This window comes from Molothrus aeneus, unplaced genomic scaffold, assembly GCF_037042795.1.
Source record: "Molothrus aeneus isolate 106 unplaced genomic scaffold, BPBGC_Maene_1.0 scaffold_467, whole genome shotgun sequence".
Classification (NCBI taxonomy): Eukaryota; Metazoa; Chordata; class Aves; order Passeriformes; family Icteridae; genus Molothrus; species Molothrus aeneus.
Genome location: NW_027099141.1, coordinates 2,426 through 12,250, shown reverse-complemented (window position 1 = coordinate 12,250; position 9,825 = coordinate 2,426). Strand labels below are relative to the sequence as shown.

General features: G+C 46.5%; 1 long non-coding RNA gene across 1 annotated transcript; it reads right to left on the bottom strand.

Moving 5' to 3' along the window:
* Positions 1–1,359: 1,359 nt before the first annotated feature.
* LOC136570969 (uncharacterized) lies at positions 1,360–9,524 on the bottom strand. The gene is made up of 3 exons (XR_010785585.1): positions 9,475–9,524; positions 6,279–6,560; positions 1,360–3,087 (listed from the first exon to the last, which is right to left on the bottom strand). It is a non-coding gene; the product is annotated as an uncharacterized lncRNA (long non-coding RNA).
* Between the last annotated feature and the right edge of the window lie 301 nt (positions 9,525–9,825).

Here is a 9,825-nt window from a genome sequence, read left to right as displayed (position 1 = left end):
GGGGGCGTGGCCTAGTGAAGCATTTGGTTTGGGGCGTGGTTATGCCCTTATATGGTGTGGTGGGCGTGGCCTCAGAGCACGGGTTGGGGGGAGGGAGCGCAGGGATCTTCCCAGTTTGGTCCCAGTTCGGTCCCAGTCCGGTCCCAGTTCATTCCCAGTCCCTCCCAGTTCGATCCCAGTTTGATCCCAGTTTGTCCCAGTCCCTCCCAGTTTGGTCCCAGTCCCTCCCGGTTTGGTCCCAGTTTGGTCCCAGTTTGGTCCCAGTTCATTCCCAGTCCCTCCCAGTCCCTCCCAGTTTGGTCCCAGTCCCTCCCGGTTTGGTCCCAGTTCGGTCCCAGTTTGGTCCCAGTCCCTCCCAGTCCCTCCCAGTTTGATCCCAGTTTGATCCCAGTCCCTCCCAGTTTGTCCCAGTTTGATCCCAGTTTGGTCCCAGTTTGTCCCAGTTTGATCCCAGTTCGATCCCAGTTTGTCCCAGTCCCTCCCAGTTTGGTCCCAGTTTGATCCCAGTTTGGTCCCAGTCCCTCCCAGTCCCTCCCAGTTTGGTCCCAGTTCGGTCCCAGTTTGATCCCAGTTTGATCCCCATCCCTCCAAGTTTGGTCCCAGTTTGATCCCAGTTCCCTCCCAGTTCGGTCCCAGTCCCTCCCAGTTCGGTCCCAGTTCATTCCCAGTCCCTCCCAGTTTGATCCCAGTTTGTCCCAGTTCATTCCCAGTCCCTCCCAGTTTGTCCCAGTTCGATCCCAGTTCGATCCCAGTTTGTCCCAGTTTGTCCCAGTTCGATCCCAGTTCCCTCCCAGTCCCCACACTGGGACCCATCCCTGACTCCAAGATTTTGCTCTTTCCTTCAATAAAATAAAAATAAAAAAAAAAAAAAAAAAAAAAAAAAAGTAAAATAAAAAATAAAAATAAAAATAAAAATAAAAATAAAAATAAAAATAAAAATAAAAATAAAAATAAAAATAAACCATGAATGAAAATAAAAATTAAAATTGAAAACTAAAAAAAAAAAAATTAAAACTAAAAACAAAACTAAAAATAAAAATAAATTAAAAAAAAACTAAAACTAAAACTAAATCTAAAAATAAAATAAAAATAAAAATAAATGAAACCAAAAACAAAAACAAAAATAAAAAGTAACCATGAATGAAAATAAAAATTAAAAATAAAAATAAAACGTAACCATGAATGAAAGTAAAAATTAAAAATAAAAATAAAATTAAAATTAAAAACAAAACAAAAACAAAAATGAAAAATGAAAAAAAAAAAAACCAAAACCAAAAATAAAAATAAAAAATAAAATGTAAAAAGTAACCATAAAATAGAAATAAATAAAAATAAAAATAAAAATAACCGAAATCTAAATTTAAATAATATAAATAGAGATTTTTTTATTTGGAACGTTAAAATTTCTCTCTCTGGGGTAAATTCGGGAATTTCCCCATTCCCAAAAATTCCCAAAAATTCCCAAATTCCCAAAAATTCCCAAATTCCCAAAAATTCCTGAATTTCTGGCAGGATCAGGGGGAAAAATGAGGAAAAATCGAGACTTTGGGGGGAAAAAAAAATGGGGAATTTGGGGAAAAATCAGGAATTTGGGGGGGGAAATGTGGAAAAAAATGGGAATAAATTGGGAATTTGTGGGAAAAATTAGAAATTTGAGTGGGAAAATGGGAATAAAACCAGAATTTTAGGTGGAAATATGGGAATAAATTGGGAATTTGGGGGAAAAATGGGAATTTTGGGTGGGGGAAAATGGGAAAAAATCAGGAATTTTGGGGGGAAACGAGAATAAATTGGGAATTTTGGGTGGGAAAAATGGGAATAAATTTGGAAGTTTTTTGGGGAAAAATGGGAATAAATTTGGGATTTTAAGGGGGGAAATGAGAATAAATTGGGAATTTGGGGGAAAATGGGATTTTTGGGTGGGGAAAATGGGAATAAATTTGGGATTTTCGGGGGGAAAATGGGAATTTTGGGTGGGGAAAATGGGAATAAATTTGAGATTTTTGGGGGGAAAAAATGGGAATTAATTTGGGATTTTTGGGGGAAAAAATGGGAATAAATTTGAGATTTTTGGGTGGGAAAAATGGGAATAAATTTGGGATTTTTGGAGGGAAAACATGGGAATTTTGGGTGGGAAAAATGGGAATAAATTTGGGATTTCCAGGGGCAAAATGGGAATTTTGGGTGGGAAAAATGGGAATAAATTTGGGAATTTTGGGTGGGAAAAATGGGAATAAATTTGAGATTTTTTTGGGGAAAAATGGGAATAAACTTGAGATTTTTTGGGGGAAAAATGGGAATAAATTTGGGATTTTTGGGTGGGAAAAATGGGAATAAATTTGGGATTTTTGGAGGGGAAAACCGGGAATTTTGTGTGGGAAAAATGGGAATTTTGGGGGGAAACCCTGGGAATTTTGGGAATTTTTGGGAATTTTGGGGATTTTTGTCGTTTCTATCCCAGGAAGCAGACGGGCCCCAGGTGCAGGGCGGAATTCCCGGGGATTTTGGGAATTCTGGTGCCCTCCAGGCTCAGGTGGAGCAGCGGGAATTTGGAGGGAAAAATGGGAATAAATTTGGAATTTTAAGGGGAAAACGGGGAAAAAATCAGGAATTTTGGGGGGAAAATGTCAGGAATTTTGGGGGGAAATGAGAATAAATTGGGAATTTTGGGTGGGGGAAAATGGGAATAAATTTGGAATTTTAAGGAGGAGAATGGGAAAATATCAGGAATTTTGGGGGGAAAATGTCAGGAATTTTGGGAGGAAATGAGAATAATTTGGGGGAAAAATGGGAATTTTGGGTGGGGAAAATGGGAATTTTGGGGAGAATTTTGTGGGAATTTTGGGGGGAATTTTGTGGGAATTTTTGGGAATTTTGGGGGGAATTTTGGGGGGAATTCTGTGGGAATTTTGTGGGAATTTTTGGGAATTTTTGTCGTTTCTATCCCAGGAAGCAGACGGGCCCCAGGTGCAGGGCGGAATTCCCGGGGATTTTGGGAATTCCGGTGCCCTCCAGGCTCAGGTCCAGCAGCGGGAGCAGCTCCGGGCGCGCCCAGCGCAGCTCCAGGAACAGGCGGCCACCGGGGAGCTGGGGGAGAAACGGGGAGGGGAAAAACAACAACAACAACAACGGGAATGAGGGACGGGAATGGAAAACAACAACGGGAATGGAAAACGGGAATGGAAAACGGGAATGGAAAACGGGAATGGAAAACGGGAAAAACAACAATGGGGAAAACAACAACGGGAATGAGAGACGGGAATGGAAAACAACAACGGGAATGGAAAATGGGAATGGAAACGGGAAACACAACAACGGGAATGAGGGACGGGAATGGAAAACAACAACGGGGAAACAACAACGGGAATGGAAAACGGGAATGGAAAATGGGAAAAACAACAATGGGGAAAACAACAACGGGAATGAGAGACGGGAATGGAAAACAACAACGGGAATGGAAAATGGGAATGGAAACGGGAAACACAACAACGGGAATGAGGGACGGGAATGGAAAACAACAACGGGGAAACAACAACGGGAATGGAAACGGGAATGGAAAATGGGAAAAACAACAATGGGGAAAACAACAACGGGAATGAGAGACGGGAATGGAAACCAACAACAGGAAAAACAACAACGGGAATGGAAAACGGGAATGGAAAATGGGAAAAACAACAACGGGAAAAACAACAACGGGAATGGAAACGGGAATGGAAAACAACGGGAAACACAACAACGGGAATGAGAGACGGGAAAAACAACAATGGGAATAAGGGACGGGAATGGAAAACAACAACGGGGATGGAAAATGGGAAAAACAACAATGGGAATGGAAAATGGGAATGGAAACGGGAAAAACAACAACGGGAATGAGAGACGGGAATGGAAAACAACAACGGGGAAAACAACAACGGGAATGGAAATGGGAATGGAAAACAACAACGGGAATGAGGGATGGGAATGGAAAACAACAACGGGAATGGAAAATGGGAAAAACAACAACGGGAATGGAAAATGGGAATGGAAACGGGAAACACAACAACGGGAATGAGAGACGGGAATGGAAAACAACAACGGGAAAAACAACAACGGGAATGGAAACGGGAAAACAACAACGGGAATGAGGGACGGGAATGGAAAACAACAATGGGAATGAGAGACGGGAATGGAAAACAACAACGGGGAAACAACAACGGGAATGGAAAACGGGAATGGAAAATGGGAAAAACAACAATGGGGAAAACAACAACGGGAATGAGAGACGGGAATGGAAAACAACAACGGGAATGGAAAATGGGAATGGAAACGGGAAAAACAACAACGGGAATGAGGGACGGGAATGGAAAACGGGAAACAACGGGAATGAGGGACGGGAATGGAAAACAACAACGGGGAAACAACAACGGGAATGGAAACGGGAAAACAACAACGGGAATGGAAACGGGAAAACAACAACAGGAATGAGGGACGGGAATGGAAAACAACAACGGGGAAACAACAACGGGAATGGAAACGGGAATGGAAAATGGGAAAAACAACAACGGGAATGAGAGACGGGAATGGAAAACAACAACGGGAATGGAAAATGGGAATGGAAACGGGAAAAACAACAACGGGAATGAGGGACGGGAATGGGAAACAACAACGGGAATGGGAAACGGGAATGGAAAACAACGGGAAACACAACAACGGGAATGGAAAACGGGAAACACAACAACGGGAAAAACAACAACGGGAATGAGAGACGGGAATGGAAACGGGAAAAACAACAACGGGAATGAGAGACGGGAATGGAAAACGGGAAACAACGGGAATGAGGGACGGGAATGGAAAACAACAACGGGAAAAACAACAACGGGAATGGAAAACGGGAATGGAAATGGGAAAAACAACAATGGGGAAAACAACAACGGGAATGAGAAACGGGAATGGAAACGGGAAAACAACAACGGGAATGAGAGACGGGAATGGAAACGGGAAACGCAACAACGGGAAAAACAACAACGGGAATGAGAGACGGGCATGGAAAACAACAACGGGAATGAGAGACTGGAAAAACAACAACGGGAATGGAAATGGGAAACAACAACGGGAATTTTGGGGTTTGGGGATTTGGGAATTCCAGGGGGGTGTTTGGGAATTCCGGGGGTAATTTGGGAATTCTGGGGAGGATTTGGGAATTCCAGGGGGGGATTTGGGAATTCTGGGGGGGGATTTGGGAATTCTGGGGGGTGTTTTGGAATTCCGGGGAGGATTTGGGAATTCCAGGGGGTGTTTGGGAATTCCAGGAATTTGGGGATTTGGGAATTCCAGGGGATTTGGGGAGTTGGGAATTCTGGGGATTTTTGGGGGGATTTTGGGGTTTGGGAATTCCAGGGGGGGATTTTGGGGTTTGGGGATTTGGGAATACCAGGGGGGTGTTTGGGAATTCCGGGGAGGGATTTGGGAATTCCGGGGAGGGTTCGGGAATTTCCGGGGGTAATTTGGGAATTCTGGGGGAGGATTTGGGAATTCCGGGGAGGGTTCGGGAATTCCGGGGGGGATTTGTGAATTCCGGGGGTAATTTGGGAATTCCGGGGAGGGTTCGGGAATTCCGGGGAGGATTTGGGAATTCCAGGGGGGGGATTTGGGAATTCCGGGGGGTGTTTGGGAATTCCGGAGAGGATTTGGGAATTCCGGGGGTAATTTGGAAATAACAGGGGGGGAATTGGGAATTCTGGGGGGTGTTTGGAAATTCCAGGGAGGATTTGGGAATTCCAGGAATTTGGGGAGTTGGGAATTCCAGGGGATTTGGGGAGTTGGGAATTCTGGGGATTTTTGGGGGGATTTTGGGGTTTGGGAATTCCAGGGGGGGATTTTGGGGTTTGGGGATTTGGGAATACCAGGGGGGTGTTTGGGAATTCCAGGGGGTGTTTGGGAATTCCGGGGAGGATTTGGGAATTCCGGGGGTAATGTGGGAATTCCAGGGGGTGTTTGGGAATTCCAGGGGGGGATTTGTGAATTCCGGGGAGGGATTTGGGAATTCCGGGGAGGGTTCGGGAATTTCTGGGGGTAATTTGGGAATTCCGGGGAGGATTTGGGAATTTCCGGGGGTAATTTGGGAATTCTGGGGGGGGATTTGGGAATTCCGGGGAGGATTTGGGAATTCTGGGGGGGGATTTGGGAATTCCGGGGAGGGATTTGGGAATTCCAGGGAGGATTTGGGAATTCCGGGGAGGGATTTGGGAATTTCCGGGGAGGATTTGGGAATTCCCTGGGCTCCCTCCGGCCTCACCCACCCCGCATCCGTCGCGCAGCACCCGGAGGCCGTCGGGGCCCAGCTCCTCCTCGTTGGCGCCCAGGAACCGCAGGGAGAGGCCGGGAACGCCGGGAACGCCCGAATTCCGGGAATTCCCGGGATTCCCGGGATTCCCCGGGGGATTTTGGGGGTTTTTGGGATTTTTGGGATTTTCCTGGGGGCAGGGCAGGGCCAGGCGCTGGCGGGCGGAGGCGCTGAGCAGGCGCAGGAACCCGAGCTGGACCCGGCCCAGCGGGCGGAACCCGGAGTCGCGGTAGGAAAACTGGAACGGGGGAAATAACAATGGGGGAAAATCAGGGGAAAATGGGAAAAATTGGGGATTTGGGATGGGGGAAATGGGGGAAAATGGGAAATTTTGGGAATTTGGGATGGGGGGAAATGGGATTTGGGATGGGGGAAAATGGGGGAAAAATGGGGATTTGGGATGGGAAAAGGGGGGGAAAATGGGGATTTGGGATGGGGGAAATGGGGGAAATTTGGGATTTGGGATGGGGGAAATGGGGGGAATGGGGATTTGGGATGGGGGAATGGGGGGAAAATTGGGAAGTTGGGATGGGGGAAAGGGGGGAAAATGGGAAATTTTGGGAATTTGGGATGGGGGAAAATGGGGGAAAATTGGGGATTTGGGATGGGGGAAATGGGGGAAAAATGGGAAATTTTGGGAATTTGGGATGGGGGAAAATAGGGGGAAATTTGGGGATTTGGGATGGGGGAAATGGGGGAAAATTGGGGATTTGGGATGGGGGAAAATGGGGGAAAAATGGGAAATTTGGGATGGGGGAAATGGGGGGGAAATGGGGATTTGGGATGGGGGAAATGGGGGGAAAATTGGGAATTTGGGATGGGGGAAAATGGGGGAAAATTGGGGATTTGGGATGGGGGAAAAATGGGGGGAAAATTGGGGTTTGGGATGGGGAAAATAGGGGGGAAATGGGGATTTGGGATGGGGAAATGGGGGGAAAATTGGGAACTTGGGATGGGGGAAATGGGGGAAAATGGGAAATTTTGGGAATTTGGGATGGGGGAAAATGGGGGAAAATGGGGGAAAATGGGGATTTGGGATGGGGGAAATGGGGGAAAATTGGGGTTTGGGATGGGGAAATGGGGAAAATGGGAAAACCAGGAATTTTGGGGAATTTGGGATGGGGGAAATGGGGGAAAATGGGATTTGGGATGGGGAAAATGGGGGGAATTTGGGATTTGGGATGGGGGAAATGGGAAAAATGGGATTTGGGATGGGGGAAAATAGCGGAAAATGGGGATTTGGGATGGGGGAAAATAGGGGAAAAATGGGATTTGGGATGGAGAAAATAGGGGAAAAATGGGATTTGGGATGGGGGAAATAGGGAAAATGGGGATTTGGGATGGGGGAAAATGGGAAATTTTGGGAATTTGGGATGGGGGAAATAGGGGAAAAATGGGATTTGGGATGGGGGAAATGGGAAAAATGGGATTTGGGATGGGAAAATGGGAGAAAAATGGGAAAAATGGGGATTTGGGATGGGGAAAATAGGGGGGGAAATGGGGAATTTGGGATGGGGAAAATAGCGGAAAATGGGGAATTTGGGATGGGGGAAAATAGGGGAAAATGGGATTTGGGATGGGGGAAATGGGGAAAAATGGGAAATTTTTGAGGATTTGGGATGGGGAAAATGGGGATTTGGGATGGGGGAAATGGGGGAAAAATGGGGATTTGGGATGGGGGAAATAGGGGAAATTTGGGAAATTTTGGGAATTTGGGATGGGGAAAATAGGGGAAAAATGGGAAAAATGGGGATTTGGGATGGGGGAAATGGGGGGAATTTGGGATTTGGGAGAGGGGAAATGGGGAAAATGGGAAAACCAGGAATTTTGGGGAATTTGGGATGGGGGAAATGGGGGAAAATGGGGGGAATTTGGGATTTGGGATGGGGGAAATGGGGAAAAATGGGGATTTGGGATGGGGGAAAATAGGGGAAAAATGGGAAAACCAGGAATTTTGGGGAATTTGGGATGGGGGAAATGGGGGAAAAATGGGAAATTTTGGGAATTTGGGATGAGGGAAATGGGAAAATGGGGATTTGGGATGGGGAAAATAGGGGGGGAAATGGGGATTTGGGATGGGGGAAATGGGAATTTGGGGGGGTTGGGGAAAATGGCAAAAAATGGGAAATTTTGGGATTTTAGGATGGGGAAAATGGGGATTTGGCAGGGGTGGAAATGGGAAAAATGGGAATTTGCGATGGGAAATGGGAAAAAGGGAATTTTGGGGAATTTGGGATGGGGAAATGGGAATTTTGGGGGAAATGGGAATTTGGGATGGGGGAAATGGGGGAAAATGGGGATTTGGGATGGGGAAAATGGGGGGAATTTGGGATTTGGGAGAGGGGAAATGGGGAAAATGGGGATTTGGGATGGGGGAAATGGGAAAAATGGGGATTTGGGGCAAATTGGGATGGGGGAATGGGAAAAATGGGAAATTTGGGAGAGTGGAAATGGGGGAAATTGGAAATTTGGGATTTGGGATGGGGGAAATGGGGAAAATGGGGGAAAAAGGGGATTTTGGGGAATTTGGGATGGGAAAATGGGGGAAATGGGGGAAAATGGGGATTTTGGGATGGGGGAAGTGGGAAAAACAGGAATTTTGGGGAATTTGGGATGGGGAAATGGGGAAAATGGGGATTTGGGATGAGGGCAAATGGGGCAAATGGGGATTTTGGGGGAATTTGAAGGAATTTTGGGGATGGGGAAAGGGGAAAATGGGAATTTTTTGGGAATTTGGTGATGGGAAAAATGGGGAAAAACGGGAGAAATGGGAATTTTGGGGAGGGAAATGGGGAAAAGGGTGGGAAAAATGGGGGAGAAATGGGAATTTGAGGGAAAACGGGAATTTTGGGAGGAGGAAAATGGGGGAAATGGTGGGAAAATGGGAATTTGGGGGGGAGAAATGGGGAAAATTTGGGGTAAAATGGGGAGGAAATGGGAATTTGGGAGGGGAAAAATGGGGGAAAATTGCAGGAAAATGGGAATTTGGGGGGAGAAATGGAGAAAATGAGGGGAAAAATGGTGGGAAAATGGGAATTTTTGGGAGAAACGGGGATTTTTGGGGGAAACGGGGATTTTTGGGGGAAACGGGGATTTTTGGGGGGAAAATCCGGGATTTTTGGGGAGAAATCCCGGGAATTCTGGATCCTGACCCGGCTGCCGTTGCTGAGCCAGAGCGGGGCCGGGTCCGGGAGCGGCACCTGGGGAAGGAACGGAGGCGGTGGGAAAATCCCGAAAATTCCCGAAATTCCCGAAAATTCCCGAAAATTCCCGAAAATTCCCAAATCCCGGAGCTCGGGGGTGGCCGGGAGTTCTGGGAATTCCGGGAATTCGGGGTCAAAATCCTGGGGAATTTTGGGATCCAAACATTTGGGAACTCAGGGATTAAAGATTTTTGGGATGGCAAAATTTGGGAATTCACGGATTAAAGAATTTTGGGGATGCAAAATTTGGGAATTCATGGATTAAAGAATTTTGGGAATTCACGGATTAAAGAATTTTGG